The sequence below is a fragment of the Prionailurus bengalensis genome, chromosome D2 (assembly GCF_016509475.1).
Source record: "Prionailurus bengalensis isolate Pbe53 chromosome D2, Fcat_Pben_1.1_paternal_pri, whole genome shotgun sequence".
Taxonomy (NCBI): Eukaryota; Metazoa; Chordata; class Mammalia; order Carnivora; family Felidae; genus Prionailurus; species Prionailurus bengalensis.
In genome coordinates this window covers 62,414,444-62,437,848 of record NC_057351.1, presented here as the reverse complement: position 1 = coordinate 62,437,848, position 23,405 = coordinate 62,414,444, and the positions used below count along the sequence as shown (strand labels likewise).

General features: G+C 47.2%; 1 protein-coding gene and 2 long non-coding RNA genes across 3 annotated transcripts in view; 1 reads left to right on the top strand and 2 right to left on the bottom strand.

The window, feature by feature from the left end:
• The window catches only part of SORCS3 (sortilin related VPS10 domain containing receptor 3), a 591,280-nt gene that overhangs the window by 547,622 nt on the left and 20,253 nt on the right, over positions 1 to 23,405 (bottom strand). The window lies entirely within an intron of this gene.
• LOC122493227 lies at positions 1,939 to 22,470 on the bottom strand. The gene is made up of 3 exons (XR_006299847.1): positions 22,208 to 22,470; positions 20,958 to 21,047; positions 1,939 to 2,139 (listed from the first exon to the last, which is right to left on the bottom strand). It is a non-coding gene; the product is annotated as an uncharacterized LOC122493227 (long non-coding RNA).
• On the top strand, positions 19,370 to 20,285 carry LOC122493228. The gene is made up of 2 exons (XR_006299848.1): positions 19,370 to 19,488; positions 19,594 to 20,285. It is a non-coding gene; the product is annotated as an uncharacterized LOC122493228 (long non-coding RNA).

Here is a 23,405-nt window from a genome sequence, read left to right as displayed (position 1 = left end):
GGCACTCTAGCCGCTGTTCATCAAACACCTTACATATTTGCAGAACAAGGACGTTCCTGTTGGTTAGACAGTAACCAAATGGAAGAATTCCAAGGAAACGTATTAAAACTAAAATGTACAAAGGGAAAGAAATGATAATGGTACACATTGGAGGTATGTGCTCCGATCAGACAAGATGGGAAGGTACAGTTACAGAGAAATCAGCCCCACATCCCTTCTCTGTTAACCACCTCTAGGGAATCCTGATCTGGAATTCCTTTTCTACTGGCCTTCAGTGTTTCTGCTGCACATGCTCCACAAATGCCTCTCTCCAGCTTATCCACAAATGGCTCTGGGCCAAGACATGGGGACATGATGGTGAACCAGCCAAGAGGGGCTTGCCTTCATTGGTGCCATCCTCCAGTGGTGAAGACTGACAAAATAGAAATAAATTTCAGGTACGAATAAACTATTGTAAGAGAAAACAGGGTATTGTAATAAATAAAATAATCATCTAGGGGTAAGGTGAGTCAGGGCAGGCATCTCTGACAAGGTGACATCTAAGCTGAGATCTGAGGGTTGATACGGGGCCCATTTCGTGAACAGTGACAGGATGATGGTGTTCCATGAAAATCCAATAGCACATGCAAAGGCCCTGCGGCAGGGATAATTAAAAGACATGATTCGAGGAACTTCCAACGGGGATAAAGAGGCAGATATACAAACAAACAATCACAATTTCACAAGGCAATTTCAACAAGGGCTTCATTGGCACTACGGACAAAGCTGACTATAGGAGAAAGAGCCCTGAAGGTCAAGCCTGCCAGGGGCTGGTCAAGAGGGCTTCTCAGAAGAGGAGGTATCTGAGCCGAATTTTGAAGGATGAGTAGATCTTGCAAAGACAGAAGAAACACAATGCACAAAGGCCTGAAAGTATGAGGGGCACAGAGCTTTCTCAAAATGAAAAGCACTTCCATTTACCTGGGACTTCATGTGGGAGGAGGAGTGATGGGAAAAACAGCAAGAAAAAATTAAGTAGACCAAAAAAAAAAGTAAAAAATTAAGTGGACAAGACATGAAGGGCCTTTTATGCCAAGGCAAAAAGAATGGGTGCCAGAGTTTAGAGCCCCCAAAATAGATGGAACAACAGAATGTTAACCCAATGAAAGGACACCCCCAGCTGTACTAAAAACAATGGCACCTATGCACATCACATCCTCGCTTCCCCGGCAGGCTTGTGCACCTGGAGGGGCGTGGAAGCAGAACCTGCCCTCGGATGTTCCCTTGCTGCTGGGGGCTCGGGCCATGCTGCCAAGGGAGGGTCCTGGACTCAGCACATGGAGGGGCAGAAGCCTGTGTGCTTGGAACAGCAGGTAACCAGGAATGCGTCAGAATCCCTCCCACACCAGCTCTCTCAAAAAGACTGGTGGGGGGAGGGGGAGGGGGAGGCAGGTAGAGAGGAAGAGATGGGGGTGGGGGGAGGACAGGAGGACAGAGAAGAAGGAAATGAGCAGGAACAGGAGAAAACTGGAGGGAGGTGCCCTACACACCCACCAGGGTGAGAAAACTCAGAGCTCCGCTGGCTGCTTCTCTCAAGAAGAAAACAGAAGTGGTCCCCACTGCTGTGCTGCTGCCACTGGGAACCGGCGTGGAGCACCTCCCCACGGGCTGCTAGTCTCCGTGCCCACGGCCTGCTGGCAGGTGCTGGCGTCTATGCGCTCTGATTCACAACGCCCTCCGCATCCACGGAGCACGCAGCTCTGCTGAGTCCCCCCCACGCACACAGCCCCTCACCCCAGCCACCCCTCCTGCCCCCGCCTCCTCCCCATCCCCCGCCTCCTCCCGGACCCCTCGTGGCCATCCTAGTTAGGATCAAGCTGGGGGAGGAGATCCAGACCTGGCTTCTGAGAGGCTTGATTGATGAGGCTTCCCAGATAAAATACAGGACATTCAGTGGAATGTGGATTTCAGATAAATTATGAGTAAATGTGCTTATATTTTTATTTGCTAAACCTGGCACTGCTGTGGCTGATGGTTCAGGTACGCAGATGCCTCCTACTTTTGCTCCAGATTCCTCTCCCAAAGCTATGGATGAGGGTGATGATGAGGATGGCGATGATGACGGTGACTCATGTTTTGAACCATGATGTGCCAGGCACTCTGCAAAGCGAAGTGCACGCCTTATTTCATCAAACCCTCAGGACGACCCTATGAGGACAGTATTATTACTATCTCCATGGTACAGACGAAGAACCTCAGGCTTAGAACTTATCTGAGGGCACACAGCTAGGACGTGGGAACCAAGATTGGAACCAGGACAGACAGGCTCCAAAGTATGACCTCTAGCGCTAAGCTCCCCACCACTCTCTCCAGACGCACGGTGGATTCAGAGCTAACAGGGCAAAGCTTTGATACGCTGAAATTACCACCTTTCAGTTTGAAACCACCGGCCCAGGAGAGTCCTGAAGGGCTTCTCCTCCTGGACTTACTCCTGTGTGGCACCCTTCCAGCCACACCCCTGTACTTACTCCTGCGTGGTACCCTTCCAGCCACACCCCTGTACTTACTCCTGCATGGAACCCTTCCAGCCACACCCCTGTACCTTACTCCTGCGTGGTACCCTTCCAGCCACACCCCTGTACCTTACTCCTGCATGGTACCCTTCCAGCCACACCCCTGTACTTACTCCTGCGTGGTACCCTTCCAGCCACACCCCTGTACCTTACTCCTGCATGGTACCTTTCCAGCCACACCCCTGTACCTTACTCCTGCGTGGTACCCTTCCAGCCACACCCCTGTACCTTACTCCTGCGTGGTACCCTTCCAGCCACACCCCTGTACCTTACTCCTGCGTGGTACCCTTCCAGCCACACCCCTGTACCTTACTCCTGCATGGTACCTTTCCAGCCACACCCCTGTACCTTACTCCTGCGTGGTACCCTTCCAGCCACACCCCTGTACCTTACTCCTGCGTGGTACCCTTCCAGCCACACCCCTGTACCTTACTCCTGCGTGGTACCCTTCCAGCCACACCCCTGTACCTTACTCCTGCATGGTACCCTTCCAGCCACACCCCTGTACTTACTCCTGCATGGTACCCTTCCAGCCACACCCCTGTACCTTACTCCTGCGTGGTTCCAGCCACACCTCATGCTCTCCCAGCCCCTGCTCTGAGACCACCCTCACACTCGAAGGACAACTTCACATCAGTCATTTACACCTTAATGTGTATTTGTGTTCGGTGTGACCTCTCCCAGACATCTGAACATGGGGCTGTCTCATAATAGAGAATACAGATATTCACCATTAAAAAAAAGCTCAGTCACTAGTGACATTTTGTATCAAGAAAGGGCTTTTCCACTCACTCATCCCCACTCCTTACCTGGAGGCAGCAGGAAAGGGGAAGAGACCCAGAGGGCTCCTAAGTGTCTCAAACAGCACTTCCCCAGAAAGGAAGAGGGATGGGAACAGAACAGCTAGGAAATGGTAGGGAGGGCGAAAGCGAGGCAGGAAAACAGGTCAGAAGGAAGAGTGGTGTGGCATTCCCCAGGCCAGACAGGTTGGGTGATTTTTAAGTATCAGTTACATGCTCTGATTGATGGAGCTTACTATCCAGCTGGGAAAGACAGACCACCTTGATGGAGGGAGGATGTTAAGCAGGGTTGGGGTGGGTGGATGGATGGATGGACGGACAGAAGGGTGGGTGGGTGGGTGGATAGATGAATGAAAAGCCTGAGAAAGGGATGGATTTGTGGTTCTGAGAGAGACCATCGAGTACATGGGGCTCGTCCCAGGAGCCTGGGTCCTTTCCATCAGGTATGAGAAAGGTTCTAAACACAAGGAGAAAGGAAGAGGGATGGGAACAGAATAGCTAGGAAATGGTAGGGAGGGCGAAAGTGAGGCAGGAAAACAGATCAGAAGGAAGAGTGGTGTGGCATTCTGAATTCATCGGGTTCCCTCCCAAGGTTCCTGAACCTTCCAGGCTTGTTATACCAGGGTAGAGCCAGCCCCATGGAGACCCCAGATTTTCATCTCTGCAGTTTACTGAGGGTGGGTGTTCTAGAGCTCACAACGATCAGTTATTCATCACTTTATTTGCCCAGAATGCTGGCTGCAGGGGTGAGCAAGGCAGATGTTTCTGCAGCCTGAGTCTGCGGCAATTGGCAGTTCCTGTGCCTCCCCACCCCAGCCCCAAGCTGGTCACCGCTGGTCCTGTTGCCCCTTCCCGGGAGATGCCTTCCCCCACAAAACTGAGACCTGGAGAGCACTCCTACAGAGTCCCTGTTGCCTCCGGGAATGCCAGACCCCTGCTCAGAGCTTCACTTCCAGAGACACAGTGCCCTCCTCCCTGACCTCCTCTCACCACAGACAAGCTGACAAGCAGGGTCTGCAAGAGAATCAGAGCCAGACGCCCCTCCAGGGACACCCCGTGCCATGGGCCACCTGTGATTGCCCACTTTCATTCCGTCTGCATTCACTCCGCTGCCACAGCTGTGCTTCTCCCCAGGACTGCCTACCCACCCCCACCAGCGCTGTAGGACCTCACTGCCACCAGGCAATGAGGAGCAAAGTGTCAGGAGGGGGGTCAGCCAACCCCAAAGAGAAAGCAGAGTCAGCAAAGAAACCCACAAGAGGAGAAGCAAACATCCATGCCACCTCAGCTCTAGCAGGTCTCAATGGGGCAGGTGCCAGCCCCCAAGGACATCTGGAAGAGGGTGGGGACAATGCCAGTGATGCCGGCTGGGAGCAGGGGTGCTAAGTCCTTCAGTGCTCATGACAGACAGCACCAGAAAGAATTTCTCTGTCCAAAAAGTCAATGTGCCCCCTATTAAAAAAAAAAACAACCTTGCATGTAGTCATGTCTTCTTTCTAGGCATTTATAAGTTTTGTGAGGGCGCAGAGGTGGGGAGGGTGGGCCAGGGATGGAGTCAGCAGGTAAGGAATTCCAATAAACTGGGAGAACAGTGTTCGGCCCAGGGTCTCAGGACATGCAGGTCAAACAGAAGGAAGAATGTCCCCTGGGTCTGGATGTGCAGGATGCCAGGTGCAGGTGACCCTTGCAGCTGTGCCTCCCCATCCTGGCTGGGCAGGGAGGGTGCATTAAAGGCCCACGGCCCTGTGATCTCACTCAAGAAAGGCACTGGTGGATGGCCCTCACAGCCTCTGCCACTAAAAGGATTCCCTTGGGGCCAGGAAGCAGCAGACTTGTTGTCAAAGGCGACACCAGGGATGACCAGTGCGCCCACGCTTGGACTCGAGTTGTGGCTCCCTTTCTCTCTGCCTCGCAGACACAGGCTGTGTGCTGCCTCCGCGTTCCTGCAACACTCAGTGTGGTCCTCCTCCACAGCTGGCCTCTCACGGCACGACCACTATCCATTCACTGCCCACCTCTCTACTCATCAACACCAACATTTCCTGAGTTACTCTCTAAACAAATGCCTGGTGCCATGTATGTTGGTGGAATGGCCCACTGAATCTCCACAAAAACCTCCTACGATAAGCATCATTACCATCATCCCCATTTTATAGATGAGCGGCCCGAGCAGCAGAGTGAGTCCAAGGCTGTCCAGAGGTCCCACAAGCAGCCAGCATCGAGCGGGGCTGACCAGCTCTAAAGTCTAGTGAGGGACCACTGTGCCACTCTGCCACACGGCGGTCTGTGCCAATGCACGGGGGCCAGGACTCCCAGCCTACACTATCTCTTATGGCAGCCAAGCTGACTGAGGTAGGCCCATCCCAGGCCTTGCCAGGCGCTGAGTCAGACCCTGTGAATCCCAGGGCTAATCCACCCCAGAATTACCAGTCTTATATAACTGGCTTCCCCATCTCTTCCCAGCTTGGATGGTTTGGCTGGGATAAGAGTCAGGCAAACATCAGCTGGCACCAATAGTTACCCACAGCATAAACACAAGGAGCCATCACAACAGCACCAAGGCAAAAGATTAAAAATACCTTTCTCTCCCATTTTCAGGCATCCTGTCCTCAGGGCTTCATGTTGGGAGCAAAATCATCCTGGAAGCTTCCCTGAAGCACCAGGTAGGTCTTGGCTGCCTCTTCTCTTCTACTTCTCCATAAACAAGCAAGTGGGAGGGCCAGCAGGGGTCAGACAATTGGGGCTCCCTTCTAAGCATCCGTTATTTCTGAAGGAAAGGCACGGAGACTCTCAGGCACTCTCGCCCTTAGAAGTACATGCTGTCTCTAAGACCAAGGGGCAAACAGAAGCCCAAACTTACACTTCCTATTTGATGACTATGCCCAAACAAGAAAGGCTTTCTCTTTCCAAGACTTCCTCAGCTTTCTGAACCCTTCAAGACTCAGCTCCAAGGTCACCTTGATTTGACTAGTCTTCTGCGGGGAATGTGGTGGGCAGGGTGAGAGTAACTGTCCCTACCACTGGGACCTTCGGGGTCTTCCTCTGAGCTCTGTAAGGACCTGAGCTGAAGCATGTTTAGATGTCCTGGGTAAGCAGATTCCCTAGAACACTGGCTAAAAGCCAGTGACCCCCAGACTGGTGGTGATGCCAGGGAGGATCTGAATAGGTAAGATCCTGGGCCAAGACTAAGCAAGATCTGGAGCGGAGAGAAGACCAGAGGCTGCCTGCATTCACCCTCAAGATTGGCACCCAGCTTGCTTCAGGGCCCAGAGCCAGGTCCCTTCATCCCAAGCTCCCGCCGGGTACTGAACCCAGGGCATCTGAATTTCCTAACCAGGGGTCAATTTAGAATTCTCCTCTGCCTCGCTGTCCAGTCTCCTAAGACTTTAGCAACATGAAAGCACTGGATGAAGTTGCACCCCCTACAATCTGTCCAGCAGCCCCCACCCTCCTCTCAGGCAGCATCAGAGGCAGGATGCACGAACCATATTAGTGCCTATGGGAGTCATTTCTTGAGGGCTCAACCCAAGATCCTTAACCCTCTGTCCGTAAGTAGAGTATGAGAACTGAAAGTACTTTTCAAAATAATAGCTAACCTGCTGAGCACCTCCAAGATGCAGGCTTTCTTCAGCCTTGCGTGGACAGCTCCCAACAACCCCACAAGGTAGTTACACATTTACCCCCTTTTGATAAGGAAGGAAACTAAAGTCACTGAGTCTAAGGAGCTGGCTCAGGTTCACAGAGCTGATAAGAGGAGCAGTCCAGGCCATGCGGCCCCAGGCTTAGCCTTGTATTCTTTCCTTCAGCAAGTATCTATTAGGCACCGAGCAGAATCAGCATGCAGATTTTGTTTTCCAAAGTAAACAAACTGCTTTCTGAGGAGGCCATTTCTTCTCACAGTTCAGGAGATAAAGAACCAGAAAGCTTGCGATCACAAAGTGTCTCCACCACCTTGCTTTGCTGAGTTTCCCCATCTCTGTCACACTCCCCACCACAGGCTGCACCATGTGGGAGCTGGAAACAAAATGGACCAATGCTCTGTCCTCGTGGAGCCTGCATGCCCATGGGAGGGACAGCCAATAAGTAACAGGCAGTACTAAAATGGGTAATATGCAAGAGGGTTCCTGAGGAAAACAAAAGCAGGGAAAGAAGGTGAATGTGAGGAGAGATACACAATTGTAAATTGGGGGCCAAAGGCAGGCCTCCCTCAAAGGCAATTTTCAGTAAAAAAAAAAAAATTCTCATCTCCTTTCAGAAGGAGGTGAGAAAATGAAACATGTAGCTAGGTAGGGACAGAGCATTTTAGAGAGAGAGAGAGAGAGAGAGAGAGAGAGAGAAAGAGTCAGTGCAAAGGTCCTGAGGCAGGAGCATTTGGGATCTATAGGGGAACAGAGATGCCAGTGCAGCTGGACCAAGTAAACCAGGGGAGCAAGCAAGAGGTAAGGTGAGCATAGTGACAAGGGCCAATCATGAGGCCTGGACGGTTACAGTTAAGACTCTGCCTTTACATTCTGATCAATCCTATCATTATGGATGAAGGAACTAGGATCAGAGAGGGCCGATGGTGTATTAAAAACCACACAGAGCTCATGTTTAAACCAAGGCTACAAAACAAAATCAACCCTAATGGGTCATCCTATCAGACAGTGACCCCAAGGCCTTTTCCTCATGGCCACAACCTCTTCCACTTGGCAACCCCATCCACCTCTGACTTGAAACAGCTACAGTATGAACTGACACAAAAAGGCAAGCTGGGTGGTACTCAGTGGGAGGGCTGACACTGCAGGCGGGGGTGGGGGAGGATGGCAGAGATGGGCCTCTCAGAGCCAGGAAGGGACATCAAGGTGCTAGAAACTGGCAGTGGTGAGCTTTCTGGGGCTACTTTATCTCTGGGGCTGTAAAAAGAAACCGCCTCTCCAGAAAGTGGGTTTGTTTACTTGGAGAACATCCCCAGGCTGGTTCATGAGCATCTCACCATGCATGTGCTACAAATAAATAACTCACATTTCCCATTTTAAAGCAGGAAAACACGACCCACGGAGTACAGCATGTGTTACACCCACATGTGAGTGCATCTTCCTCCCCACAGAGCGCAGGGATCCAAGGTGGCATTCACGGGAAGGTGTGCTATTTTCCCCTCGCGCTGACCCTCCTGCTCTCTGCTCCCCAAGGTGCCCAACCCAGGCTCCCGCCCCATCTCTGAGGGGGCCTTCTGGAAGGTATTTGTTAAGGCCCTGCCTTTGCCTTCCTCTTGCTGGCTCCTGAGGCCAGCTCTCAGCAGTATTCTGGAACTCTCAACAATAGCTCACCTGCCGTTTGCCTGCCTCCTCATGGAGCCAAACCTCACAAGAGGTCTCTAGAGAACTGAGAAGTCCACAGCAGGAGAGAAGCCACAAGAATTCATGGACTAAGGCCTCAGAGCAAACAGCAATGGGGGCTGGCATGTCTATAGTTGAGCACATTCTGTGCGCCAGGCACCATTCTGGAAACCTCACATGCATCGGCTAGTGTAGCCCTTACCACAGCCCTGTGAGGTAGGTTCTGTGATAATCCCCATATTACAGATAAGAAAACTGAGGCTCAGGGTTGGTTAACATTGCACTGGGTCATATTCACCCACTGTAAGCATCAGAACTGAGATTAGCCCAAGCAGTCCAACTTCTGAGTCCACAGCCTCCACAGACTCTCTAGGGAAAGGGAGATGAGACTCAGTGGGCTGAAGAAAGAAGCATCGTACACGGGACCAACTAATAAGTCCTGACAGGGCTTACGCCACCCCTATGCCACTTTATCAACTGCCCGGGGAAGTTACCCTCTGCTCCTCTGGGAACACTCTATTTCATGCTTTACCTATGCTCACCAAGCAGTTCCGGCATGGCTGATTTGTGTGCCTATCTCTTCCAGGACTAAATCGTGAGCTCCTTAGGTCCTGTTCTAGTCTATTTGTAGCCCACTGAGAGGCACTGTGAGGGCTCATGGTAGTAAATATGTGCTGAGTGAATTAATGAAAAAAATGTGTGAATGAATGAATGAACCTGGCCAGGTCCAGATATTTTAGGTGTCTCCTTTAGAAACTCTAAGACAGAACATCACAACATCCAGGTCAGAGCTTCCGATCTGCCTCCCACACAGTCCCACAGCAGGACTGAAATAGATACGTACATATGCTCTCTCTTTTTTTTCCCTTTTATTGCATTTAATTCCATGTTTCAGTTTAATTAAAAAAACACAATAGCTTAAAGTGTTGGATCCTGATGCACTGTGCTATTCATGAATATTTATCACTCTGGGCTACATAAAATTGAATAATTATTAGCAATTAAAGGAAGGTCAACAGAAAGCTTTCTGGAACTCTCCACCAAGGGGAAGGGGGAGAAATGGGACACTTCAATAGACAGCCTTGGGCAAGGACTCCACAGGAAAGAGGAAAGTCTTGGCTGACAAGGCAAAAACCCATCCAAGCCCCTGAAGAAAGTTCCAGAAGAGTTTGAAGCAGGTCTGTTCTACCTGCAAATCATTTATTTAGATGAGGAAAAAGTGGGTGTGGTATTAAAAAAGTATCAACATGACAGCACAGGGTCCCAGGAGATGACTGGAAAGGATGTGAGCCTTGGCCAACTGACTCCACCTGAGTGCTTCCTTCTCTACTACTCACCTTAACGTGTTCCAAGACAAGTAAGTCTGGTAAAGAAAGCACCCAGCAAAGCTCCTGATACAGAGACAGTGCTCAGGAAATGGTGGGTTCCTTCATTTCTCGTTCACGATGGATAAGGTTCTCACCAACCCTGATTGACTCAACAGCTTTCACTTCTCCACAAGCAAGAGAAGCCTGTTCTCGTCCCATTTAACTTCTACTTTGGAAGGAAGTCTGAAGGTGGATTCCAAAGTCCTCTGCACACCCCAGGACAGCCACCTAAAAAGCTCCCCTGAGACTCTGCTAACCACTTCTCCCCAGGGTAAAGTCCCTCCTTACAGCACAACAAAAACAGCTTCTGCAATTTCTCATCTCCCATCAAACTTTTATCCAGAAGGCTATAAAGAACAATTCTTGCCTTCTTCTGCCCAGAAGCTCTTCAAATACTAAGAGCTCTGGACCCCCAGGTTTCTCTTCTCCAGGCTAAACGAACCTATCTTTTTTAATAGTTTATTTTACAGTAGGGTTCCAATGTCCTTCCCTGGCTTGGTCTCTCAGAGAAAGATAATCTGATTTGCCTTGAGCCCTCGGATCTGAGGGTACCCAGTGCAGCTGTGCCCTTGGTGGGAGAGCAGAGCAGGACCTCACTGTGGGCACGATGCTGTTAGTTCAGAGAATATAAACTTAGGGAAATACCAGAGCTCACTGTCGAAGCATTTTGAGCGCATCACCCATTTTTTCAATAACATATTTTTGAGCACAGACTCCAGGCCAGAGACTGCTGAGGTAGACATGGTCCCTGCCCTCAGGAGGCTGTGGGAAGCACAACTCCAGAGCACACGTGACCCAACTAGGTTGAACCCAGCAGAAGGGTCAGAGGCAGGTAAAGCACTAAGTCTCCTGTACTCTCCAGCACTGAATACTCTCTCTCATCCTAAATGGTGCTCTTGTCCCCAAGCACTGACTCTACCCTACTTTTACCAGGTCCCGATGGCTGTTAATCATCACCTCTTTTTCAGCAATAGCATTCACGTTCACTAACACTGATGGAGGGCTTACTATGTGCCAGATACAGCCAAGCACTTTACACGTATGAACTCATTAACAGCTGCTTCTGCAGGTCTGAACTTGGCCTCTGAAAGTCACTAGTGTGGGCCAGGTCTAGTCAACCCAACTAGTCAACCCCACGTAACAGAGTCACCTCACTTCAACAGGGTCCACTATTACTAAAGTACCATTACTATTAAGCATGCCACAGTCATGCACCACCATCCGGAAGGCCACCTGAGGTCAGAACGTAGGAAGACGTCTCAACCCATCCTTGTTGATTCTCAAAGTATGCTCAAGGGGGTCTATCAATGCCCAGTTAAGGAATTTAATTTTGGCATCCTCACGTTTTTCTAAGACCAGGCACATGTGTCTACAAGTGACATCAATTACATCACTACTAGAATGTTACTAGGAACTAAGAGCACCTACTGCTTTAAACAAATGTTTGGTCACGCAGCACCCCTCCTACTTTAAAATGTTGCATACAACAGAAAAAGTTAGAAAATCTCAGAGCTGCAAGCGATTTCAATGGTCCTCTTTGCTAAACATGCACATGCACGTGCGCACACACATGCGCGCGCGCGCACACACACACACACACACACATACTGAATGCTTTGTCTCCAGGAATGGGGATTGGATAGTGCTGACTCATCCACACTTTTCTCCAGAAGGTCATACTCAGAGGACATGAGCTGTAGTCCTGGGGTGGGATAAAGGTTACTGCCTGTACAGAACAACAGGAAAATGTCAGATAATGACCTCATTCCCACCACACCTCGCTCCCTGAACCACCCCTCCAAGGGCCAGTCCTAGGGACCAGCAGGTAGTTTAATGCTTCAGTAATGAATCTGATGACTCATGGGCCTTCAGGCAGGCACCTTCTCACCCTACCCTTCAGCCTCTTCCTCAAAAAAACTTTCCTGCAACATAATAAATACACCAGGTTGCCGGGCAGGCTATGATAGATTGGCTAATGTTAGGGAAGCATCTCGAATGTATTAAAACACTGCAAAAACACATTTGCATTCATCTTTCAAAGACTAAAAAACACTTCTTTATTCTGTTTCTTCTTTGGCGCTTTTTTTGTGGTTTTTTATATTGTTTTCACCTTAAATGGAACCATCCTAATTCAGTCAGGACTAGAAAACCAAACAATAGCCTCAGGATAGACTTTGCAAAAGAAAAAGCAAAACCGACAGGAGAACGGAGCCAGCTGTGGAAAGCTCAGGCAGCACGGCAGCAGCAAGGCTTGCAAACACACCTAGGCCTGGTCCAGGATAGAGGCCTTAGTCGCCACAGATAAGCTTGGCTTGTCACCACAAAAGGTTGGGCTTGTCTAGGGTGAGGAGTGGTGGGTGCGCACCCTTCACTCCAGGCTGAAGTTTGTTCATCCCTCTTATTCCATGTGTACCAGTGACTGTTGACTGGTCATTATTTGTAGAGCATGGACACCAAGACATCAAGGAGGCACCGACCATGCCCATTAATCTCATTCCCTAGCCATTGTGATCTGACTGACCGTGTCAACCGGCATTATGTAAAAACTGAATTAAAATAAGAGGTGGCCCACAGCAGAGAAGCCTCATATGATCTGGATAGAAGGAGAAAGAAGATACCTACCACCATTCCCCCCTGTAGAGAGCATCATGAGACTGAGCTCGAGTCCATGATTAAGATTATGACTGAATTAGAAACAGAGATTGAAAAAGAGACAGGAAGAAAGAAACAAGAGATGGGGAGACATAGGAAAGAACAGGGTCCTAAAATCCATAAGAGGACTTTACAATAGCTGCTCCCTTCCTTTCAGGTCTTCCTTTATTTACTCTCCTTCTGAGTACAGCAGAAAGAATAAGCCCTGGTTCCGGAAGACCTGGGTTCTCACCCAACCTCCAGCCCTCATTAGCCATGTGACCTATTGATCACAACCTACCTCAGCTCTCAGGGTGCCCAAAACATAGGAAGCACTTAGGAAATTCCTCTTGTATTCTTTTTTTAGCATACTTCATCTCCTTCTCTCTCTTGCCTCTCTGATTCTTACTCATGTTATCATCATTATTCCTCCCTCCTATAGATTAGCTTTTACTTTTTCCATACAATCAGAGATAATCATCAAATGTCAGACTTGAAAAAGAGACTTTTATCCCTAACCTGGTAAAGATATCTATAACCACCTACAGCAAACATGATGATTCACTGTGAACTATTAAATGTTTTCCACCGAACTCAGGAACAAGCAAAAGATGTCTGCCATCATTGCTTCCACTCAACACTGTAGGGAGGCTATAACCTGTGAAATAAGGCAAGAAAATGAAATAAAAGGTACAAATAAAAGAAAGAAAACATCCTTTCAGTATTCATAGATGATACGACAGTATGCAAAGAAAATTTAGAAGAACCTAACATAATACTAGCATCAAACAATTAGAAAATTAACTTTTGAAAATTTCACTTAAAATAGCATCAAAAAAGCATCAAACTCCTAGAAATGAACATATTAAAAGATTTCTAAAATCTTTCCACTAAAAATTGTGGTACACTGCTGAAAGAAATTAAGAAAAACCAGTGTCAATATTCTCCAAACCGATCATTGATATAATGTAATCCTAGCCAAAAATCCTAGCAGGCATTTTTTGCATGAAAATTGGCAAGCTGATTCTAAAACATATATGGATTTTACATATACATATAAGGTAAAGGGCCAAGAGCCAAGACAGTCATGAAGAAAACACAAAAAGCTGATGAACTTAAATTACCAAATAATAAAATAGATGATAAAGCTATAGTATGAAGACAGCACCGGTGTTAGGATAGCAGAAAAAAAAAATGGAACCAAATAGAGAACTCAAAACCTGCCATACACAAGACCCCTGATTTGCAATAAACATACCCTTTCAGTGAATGACAGTGGGTCATTTGGAGTTACATATGAGAAAAGGAAATAAATTTGACCCCCTTCTTCACATCAGACACTCAGCACACACAAAAAAAGAAATTCCAGGTGAATCACTGGCCTAAATGTAAAATGTAAAACAAAGCATGTCTGAAGAAAACATAGGAAAGCATCTTCCTGACACAGGAACGAGCAAAGATTTTATAACCTTAAAAGAAAAAACTGAAAAATTTAACTTCATTAAAATTAAGAGCATCCCATTAATAACAAAGCAAGCCACAAACTGGAAAAAGGTCTCAATAATAAATATAGCAAAGCACTTTAATCCAGAATATAAAGAACTCCTACAAATCCACATGAAAAACAGATAATATAAAATGGGCGAAATATCTAAATAGGTGTTTCACTAAAGATTATATCCAAATGACCACTAAACATGAAAAATGGTCAACATCCATAGTCATCAGATTAAAACCCACATGGCATATACCACTACACATCCACCAGAATGGCTAAAATAATTTTTTTTAATTCCAATATCAGGCCTTGGCAAGGAAGTGGCAAAGCGGGAAGTATCATACATTGCTACAGGGAGTGTAATCAGTGTAACCATTTGAAAAATTGGAAGTATCTACTAAAGTCTATGTTATGATCCAGTTATTCTACCCTTGGATATATATCAAGAGGAAGTAGAGCATATAGCCACACACACACACACACACACACACACACACACACACACACAAAAGGTAAAAAAAGTTGTGATGTAGCCAAAAACTGAAACAATCCAGATATCCCAAACTTTAGAATGGATGAATAATTTGGGTATATTCCTACACTGTAATACTTTACAGAAATAAAAGAAAGCAAACTGAAGCTATATACATCAATATAGCTAAATATCAATATACTTGTATCACTAGGGATAGATCTCACATAGACTTCATTGAAAAAGGCCAGACACAAAACAGAACATACTATACATATTAGTTGTCTATTACTATTGAATTACACCAACACTTAGTGGCTTAAAACAAGAGACATTTATTGTCTCAACCATTTCTGTGGGTCAGGAATTCTGGTGCCTTAGCTGAGTCCTCCAGCTCAGGGTGGCTCCCAAGGCTCTGATCAAGGTGTCAGCCAGACTACAGTGATCTCAAGGCTTAGCCAGGGGAAGATTTGCTTCCAGGATCGCCCTTATGGTTGTCGGGCCAAAGGCCTCAGTTCACCAGATGTTCCCCAGAAGGCACCTCCCAACATGGCAACTTGCTTCACCAGAACAAAAGCCAGAGAAGGACCAGAGAGAATGTAAGGAAAATTCAAGTTACAGTCTTTTGTAACCTAATCATGGAAGCAATATTCCATCATGTTTATCATACCTTATTCATTAGAAGCAGGTTACACAGGCCAGTCCACATCCAAAGGGAAGATATTATACAAGCGCATGGGTATCAGGAGGCAGAGATTGTTGGGAGCCATCTAAGAAGCTGCCTACAACACTGTATTATTCCATTTATGTGAATTTCAAGAACAGGCAAAATTTGATAGAAATCAAAATATTGATTACTTCCAGGGAGAAAGGCCATACAATGTGAAGGGGTAATGAAGGAGCTTTCTGGAATGCAATGAATACATAGTTCTACAGCTCGACCTCATTTATATGGTGGAGTGACATCAGCGTACTCATATGTAAAAAACTGAGATGAAAGTCCGTGGACTCATGGGGCGCCTGGGTGGCTCAGTTGGTTAAGCATCTGACTTCGGCTCAGGTCCCGATCTCATGGCTCATGAGTTTGAGCCCCACATCAGGTTCTGTGCTGACAGCTCAGAGCCTGGAGCCTGCATCAGATTCTATGTCTCCCTCTCTCTCTGCTCCTTACCCGCTCATGTTCTGTCTCTGTCTCTCAAAAATAAATAAACGTTAAAAAAAAACTGTGTACTCAGTGCATGTATTTTACACATCAATAAACACATGGGGAGAAAAGTATCTAGCAGCCCCTACCTTCTGCACTTTTATATCTGAGGATACAGAAATATGAACTGAATTCCTAAAAGTCAGAGTAACCTCCCTCACCTGGTCCGTATGTGCCTGTCAATTCACATACACATCTGACTGAATCTCCCCTCTGGTAGTACCGTGTGAAGAGAACCGTTTGCTCTTGGAGGCAGAGGACCACACCTGTTTAATTTGTTCTTATAGCCATAAGGTCAGGGTCACACTTGGGAAACCATCTCTAGGACTTGAGACAGTTCTTAGAAATCAGTTCTATGCTAGGAGTTACACATCCTGGGCCCTTTTCACCTATGGAGACTGCAAATGATGAATAAAAATGCCAATTATCTTGATCCTTCTAATTCAAACTTTGAAACACCTAGATGTGATCTAGGGCATAGTCAAAGTTTTGCACTGAGTTCAAAAAGTGTTAACAAATTATTGGAGAATATACAAACAGTACATTTAACCCACTAAATTATAGTTAACTTTGACAAGATAGACACGTGGTTAAGACTTTACAGGTGTTAAAAAAAAAAAAAAGGTTAGAGAGGGAGGGATCCAAAACATAAGAGACTCTTAAAAACTGAGAACAAACTGAGGGTTGATGGGGGGTGGGAGGGAATGGGGGGTGGGTGATGGGTATTGAGGAGGGCACCTGTTGGGATGAGCACTGGGTGCTGTATGGAAACCAATTTGACAATAAATTTCATATTTAAAAAAAAAAAGACTTTACAGGTGTATCTCAGTGAATCTAAACATCCATGCCATGAAATAGGCAATAAGATTCATGCCCATTTTGTAAATGAAGGCATTTACACCTAGAGAATCTAAGTCAATTGCTCAAGATCAGTTGGCAAGTAAGAGGCCCAACCAGGATCCAAAACCGTCTCTATCTCACTCCTAAGCCTGGGGTTTTAACTAATTCATTATATGACTCCTCATGCATCCCTTAAAAAAATAAGCCACTTACTAGTTCTGTAATGTGCCAGTCATAAATGGTCCTGATGGAATCAATAAACGGCCCCTTATCAATCAGATTGAGACACTCTAGGTCCTAGAAAGAACAAGCTTAGATTGTAAGTGCATTTAATATGGTTTACTAACTAAGAACTGTACCTGTGTGCACACACATGCATACCACATGCACGTGCACATGTGCACGCACACTCACACACACACACACACACACACACCTGTCACAGTAAAGTATAATAGCAGAGCTCCAATCAGTATGATGCTCACCTGAGATGGGTAACCTGGACTTTGGAAGCCAAGTAGGGACTCGTCTACCCTATATCCTAGGAAAGCAATGATGAGAACTGAACTCAAGCAGCAAATACTCCTAAAAGCTCAGCAAGGTGGCACAAATGAAGAGCAGTAGGCTTCACTAGACCCATCTATTGCCCAAGTGAGGCACAAGGATAGGAATGCCCAGAAGTGGCCCATGGCACAGCACCTACAGCTCATAGAAACCTGAAGAGCATTAAGTTACCTGCCACCATCTTACACACTAGGACCAATTCTCTTAACAGAAAATGTTGTTGGACCACATAAATACAATAGGAAATCGCAATCAGCATGAACCACACCAACAACAGCAAACAAGCTACTCAACTAAACATAACTGGTCATTTCACTTGCAAGGGGAATTCTCTCCTAATGCACACTTGTTACTTATTCGTTTATTTAGGAGCCAAAATCTGATAAGTCTATAAGAATATTTTTTAACGGTATAAAATCTAGCCAATTTTTTTTCCTATAAAACGAGCCACTGCATTAATTTTTGCAACAGATCTTCTAGCCTTCTTGGGCAAACCAAGGATGTTTTATACCAGATGAGAGTATCTTCTCTCTCTTGAGGAGTTTACAGTCCAGAGAGAGAGAAGGAGGGGGGATTGGTAGGAAAAAACAGGATCAAGGGAGGAGGACTGGCAGGAATATTTCAGAAAAAGGGAGCAGACAAATGGAGAAGCAGGGTACAGGCACAGGAAAGCAGCTAGGGAAGAGGGTCACAGTCACAGGGCCCAGCAGACAAGATCAGGCAGGTCAGAGCCTCTATGAGCACAGTGCATTGTGTGTTTAAGCACATACAACTAGATGCAGAGCCATGTCCCAAATTTAATAATACACAAAAGTCAGTCCCCACTCACTCTCCAATGTCTCCTCACTGAAGCACCATGTTTATTCTCTCCATATCTACAACAATCTTAACTATATTTTATTTGCTTAATAACTGTCTGTGTGCACACACAAAACTGTAAGCCACGTGAGGGCACAGACTTGTATGCTCCTACCTCCAACTCTCAGCTCTGCCTTTCCAGCTTTGTAACCTTAGGGAGGTTATTATTTAACCTCTCTGCTCTAATAGTTCATGAACATTTTATGAGAATCAAATGAGAAATACGTATAAAATCTAGGATAGGTCTCATTAAAAGTATTTTCCCTAATACTCAGCAAGAACAAAGAGGCCAGAACCCACATTCCGTAACCACTCTTCCTCCTTCTCTTAGGTGAGGTTTATTCTGGCAAGCCATGGTCAGACTCTCCATTCAAGGATCCAAACAGAAAAATCCTACATTCCTGCCACCAAATGGTATTTTGTTGGAATTTCATCCCCCTGGGCAGTCTCATTCCTCTTCTCTCCTCTCTCCCTCCTCCTGCCTGATGCTATGATGCCACAATCCAGTCTCTGTGACTCGGGGGATGTTTCCATGGCGACAAGCAATGATGTCATAAAGGGGGGATTGTTACAGGGTTGAATGAAATCTGGCGCCAGATGCACCCTACCCCCTTATATAAGGCGGGGGGTGGGGTGGGAGACAAACCCTGTGGACACATCCCAGAAAATGGGAAACCGAATCACCCAAGGGATGGCGAGGGCTGACCAGAGGGAGAGAAAGTTCCAATCCCCTCCATACACCAACAGCCCCATTTGGAAAAGAACGGATTTAACAGACCTCACCAAGACAAGAGTCATTTTTCACCAAAGAAAATCAAAGGAAAGAACAAGAGGCAATGGCTACCGGAGACTCCACCTTCTGGTCTAGGAAGACCCAAGCAGACAGTGGCTTCATCCATCAAAGCCCCAAGTGTATCAAATATTTACTGAGGCCACAGACTCTTTCCTACCAGAGCCTTAGACTGTCGTGTGCATCTGATTGCCCCAAAGACAGACCACTGGGACCTTCAGTGCAGCATGCCTTTTATCATAAAAAGTCTTAGCCAGAAAAATAGCCACCCCCAGCTTAATTCCTAGAGGAATTCAAATCACTTTGTTAAGAAAATCCCCAGAGGAGATTTTATACTAAGGAGCATCCCACAATGCTGCCTGCCATCTCTAGGTTCTCTAAAAGCAAGCCCAGCCTTGATGAAAAAAGAGTGCCTGACATCAGGGGAGTTTGGCTGGATGGCTGAAGAAAGGAGAACTTTACCCCGAAGCACAATGCTCAGATGTACAGAAGCTCCTGTTTAACTGGAAGAACCTGATCGGGTGATCATCGTCCACAGCCAGTTCCTTCTCTGACTATCTCCTGAAATTGCAGATTGAGTGAGTGCCACCAATTGTGAGTGTCAAGGAACGGGTCCTTCTCAATAAAATGTTTCCCTTGGTCCCACAGGAGGCTCTGGGTACCAATGGTTTCGACAGTGCAAGTTATTTCTTTCTCTAGGCAGCTGCTTTTCCTGAACACTCTGCTCCTGGAGAGTTTGGTCCACAGCAGTAGCTAAATACGCATGCAGCGTGTACGTCCTCTCATAGCCTTCATCGTTATTTATGAACTAACTCCGAAGGGAAGTCATTTCCATCCAGAAAACCTGACATACGCTTTTCCGTACCCACCCATGCATAGAGATAAGAAAACTGTGCTCTTTTACTATTCTGGCAAGCAGGAGGCAACGTTTTCCAGATGCCGTTATGGGCAGCCCCGAGCCATCCACTGCGTATCCCAGAAAGCCAAATGGCCCAAAGCCTCCATTCCTAAGCCACTCTCCAGTCCCCAAACATGTCACAATCTCTCATACCTCCTGACCTTGGCCCAGGCTGCCTCTTGGTAGAATGGCCCCACCCCCACCCTGCCCTCACAGCCCCTTCAACCACAAGACCTGGGTCCAGGTCAAATGGCCCAGATCCTCCTCTCTAAATGCTTCCTTCTAAGAAGGAGCCCCTCCCCCTCTACTGTCCATCCCCTCCAGTATTGTGGGGGCTCCCTGAGGACAAGGACCAGCCCCTATTCACAGTGAATACTGGACTGCATCACATGCCCTGGCATCTGCAGTAGACAGAAGCCAAGACCTTTGTGCCCTGCAAATCTTCACTGCCAGCTTCAGCTCTTCCAAAATAAAAGCTGACTTTTAAAAGTAAGTGTCGGTGACTCAAGTGACTCATTTTATGGACAAGGGGCCCTTAATAAGATGAAACAGAAGCAGTGTGGTCAACTGAGAAGGCCTGGGACCCTGGAGACCCAAACGCTGGCTACGAGCAAACTGTTTATCCTCCCAAAGCTCCAATTTTCTCATCTGTAAAAGCAAGGAACGGTGGAAGTTTGGGCTCAAAGTCCAGTTCTAACGTTCTAACTCATTGAAGCAGGATGTGGCATTTTCACATCCCGAAATAGGAGCAAGTTATACTTCAAGGATGATTCCTCAAGGCACTTCCCCGCCCTCCTAGGTTGATATTGTCTCTTTCAGCCGCCCTGAAAACCCCTGTCCTGTTTACTGCTCACAGTGCGCTCCTGGCTGGGGACGGATGACAATTTCCCATGAAGGGCAGACTTTAAAACAAATGGAACCGCAGCCTAGTCAAGCTACCCTTGTTTATGCCTGGTCCCTTAAAGAGAGTCTGCCCCTCTTCTTCCCAAACGCCTCTGAGCCTAACCTTGGCCAGGGTCCCCTCCCCCAGCCCCCAGGCACCAGCAAAGCTTTTCCTGGGTCCACCTGAGCCTGGCTCATTCCGTTATTTTGCAAACGCATCTCTGTGTACCTGTATATTCTGTCATTCTCCTTGTCCATGACAAATGCCTGGTATAAAAATTACCTTCAGAGATGTGTTAAGTCAGGCAGCAAACACATCCAGAGGCCTGGGGAAGGTGAGAAGGCTGGAGATTGGTGGAGATGGTCTTCATTACTGTGCATCAGGAAAATAAAAGGAGAAAGGGGAGGGGGTGGGCGAGGGGTGTCAGGGTGAAGAAAAAACTACTGGTTCATTCACCAGCAGCGTGCATGTGTTGAAAGTCTATCCTGGTTGCTCAGCAACCAAGAAAAAGCATTTCAGAGAGCAAGGGGCTAATTGGATAAATGAATTAATTAGACATTTCCGGAGTCAGGCGGTAAATGACAGCAGGCGTGGGTGGCCAGATTTTTGGTTTTTTTGTTTGTTTGTTTGTTCCCTAAAGTGTCTTCCTATCCCTACCTGAGCTTGGGTCCAGCAAATTAGGGAGCTGGAGAGTGTGGGAGCTAGGTAACAGTGTGTCAGAGATGCTGTCCGGGAGGGGCAAAGCATGGAGGGCAGGTTGCCTTGGGAAGGAAGTTGCAATAAATGACCTTAGAGGTCTCTTTCAACACTAACATTGGATTGGTTTTGCCAATGCAGGGTAGGGAGGGGGGGAGAAAGGAGTAAATCCCCACCCTGGCAGCCTGATGGTAACTAACAGCCGGCTTTCCCACATCGTCCTGTGGGGTTTCCCTTTGCTGTATTTAAAGCAAGCAGGTTCCCATGAAAGCCAATAGACACGGGTTGTAGGGAGTGTGCGTGGGAAATAAGATGTTTTGTTGGTGATTGTTTTTTCCCCTTGCTCTGCTTTGCTCCCTCCCGTTGGCTTCCTTTAATTACAGCAGAACCCCACTGGTTGCTCTAATGATGGAGAGGGCCTGTGCAGAGCTCACGGTGGAAGGGAGGGAGTGGGCAGGAGGCCCTCCTGCTGGAGGGGAGGGAGGGCAACGAGGGAGGGGAAGGCAGCCAGCAGCTGCCAGCGCCCCATCTCTGGGAAGGAGAGAGCTTCTGGTTTTGCTGCTGGAAACAATCTACTGGGAGCCTCCAGGGGAGCTGCCACACCTCTCTGAGCCTTTGTTTTCCCTCCCACCAAGAAGGGAGACCGGGTTTCCTGGTGGTTGGAGAAGGATTGATGCCTCTGCTAACTGTATCTCACCCTTGCCCACAATTCCTAAGGGGTGCCCACTGCCAACAAAAATAAAGCCAGCGGGATATGCAATGCCTCCATAATCTGGCCTCACCTCATCCCTCTCTCTCCTGGTTCACACACACACACACACACTGTTACTTCTCACCTCTGACTCTTTATTCCTCCTGCTCCAGGCCTGGAAACACCAGAACTTCAGAACAAATGCTCAGTGAGGGCTTCTAGAGAACAGGATGGTCTCACTGGGGAAAGGTCCAGGGGTTGGAAATCCATCTCAGCCCTGGTGGGATCAGGAGGTGAACCTCACAATCCTGGGCCTCACCCTCCTTGCTGGGAGCAGGTGGGGAAGCAGATTGAAGAGAGGCTCTCTGGCCCTGCCTGTAAGGAGCTCTCAAGTCAGCCCAGCCCACATGGGAGTTGTGGCTCTGTCAGTCAGCCGCTGTGTGACCTGAGCCAGGAATGCAACACCTCAGTGCCTTTGTTTCCTCATCCTTACAATGAGGCTCTTAATAGCAGATACTTAAGAAAGGTTAGGATTAAATGAGATGCTGGATGCAGAGGTAACAGGTCAGCCCCTGGCACACAGGGAGAATACATTAAATGTTGTCCATGGTTTTTACAAAATTGCATCATTCTAGAATGAAATAAAAGCCTATCTCCTCATCTCTACCCAGCCATTCGCTCTGGTTCTCTCAGCCCATCCCCACACCCAAACTCTACAACCCCATGATTTTCTAGGTCCTGAATATAGCAGACTCAGCGACCTGACATTTCCAAAGGGCATGTTGTTCTAGTTCATTACCTACTCTGTAGCTTATTAGCCATGTGACCCTGGCAATCTATGCAACCTCTCTTCATCATGGTTTCCTCACCTGTAAGCCCCAACTTGTAGCTTATTGGCAGAGGGAAATGAGACGGCAGGTACAACACTCCCAACACCCCCTCATGACATACAGTAGACCCTCAGTGAATTAGATCGCCTCCCCCAAAGGCTTCATTTTGGGTGCCAATGTTGGTTTAACATTTCCATCTCTCTCTATTTACATGTACTTATCTTAGATTTCAAGTTCCCAAAAGACCAGATCAAATCTGAATTGCTCTTTACTCAGCATATGCCACAGCACTGAAGCACAGTTTGGAAGTTGCTCACAATATGTTCTGAACTACTGCAGGATGATATATATTATTTGTAAACACATAAAAGTGCCCACACCACAATGCATAGCTCATCATCATTCACCACGTATAATGACAAAGATAATAATGAGTATAGGCGATAACCACTCAACTATGGAGTATGTTTGTTTCCTATCTCAGCTGCATAGAAACAAGTCTGCCATTAAAAA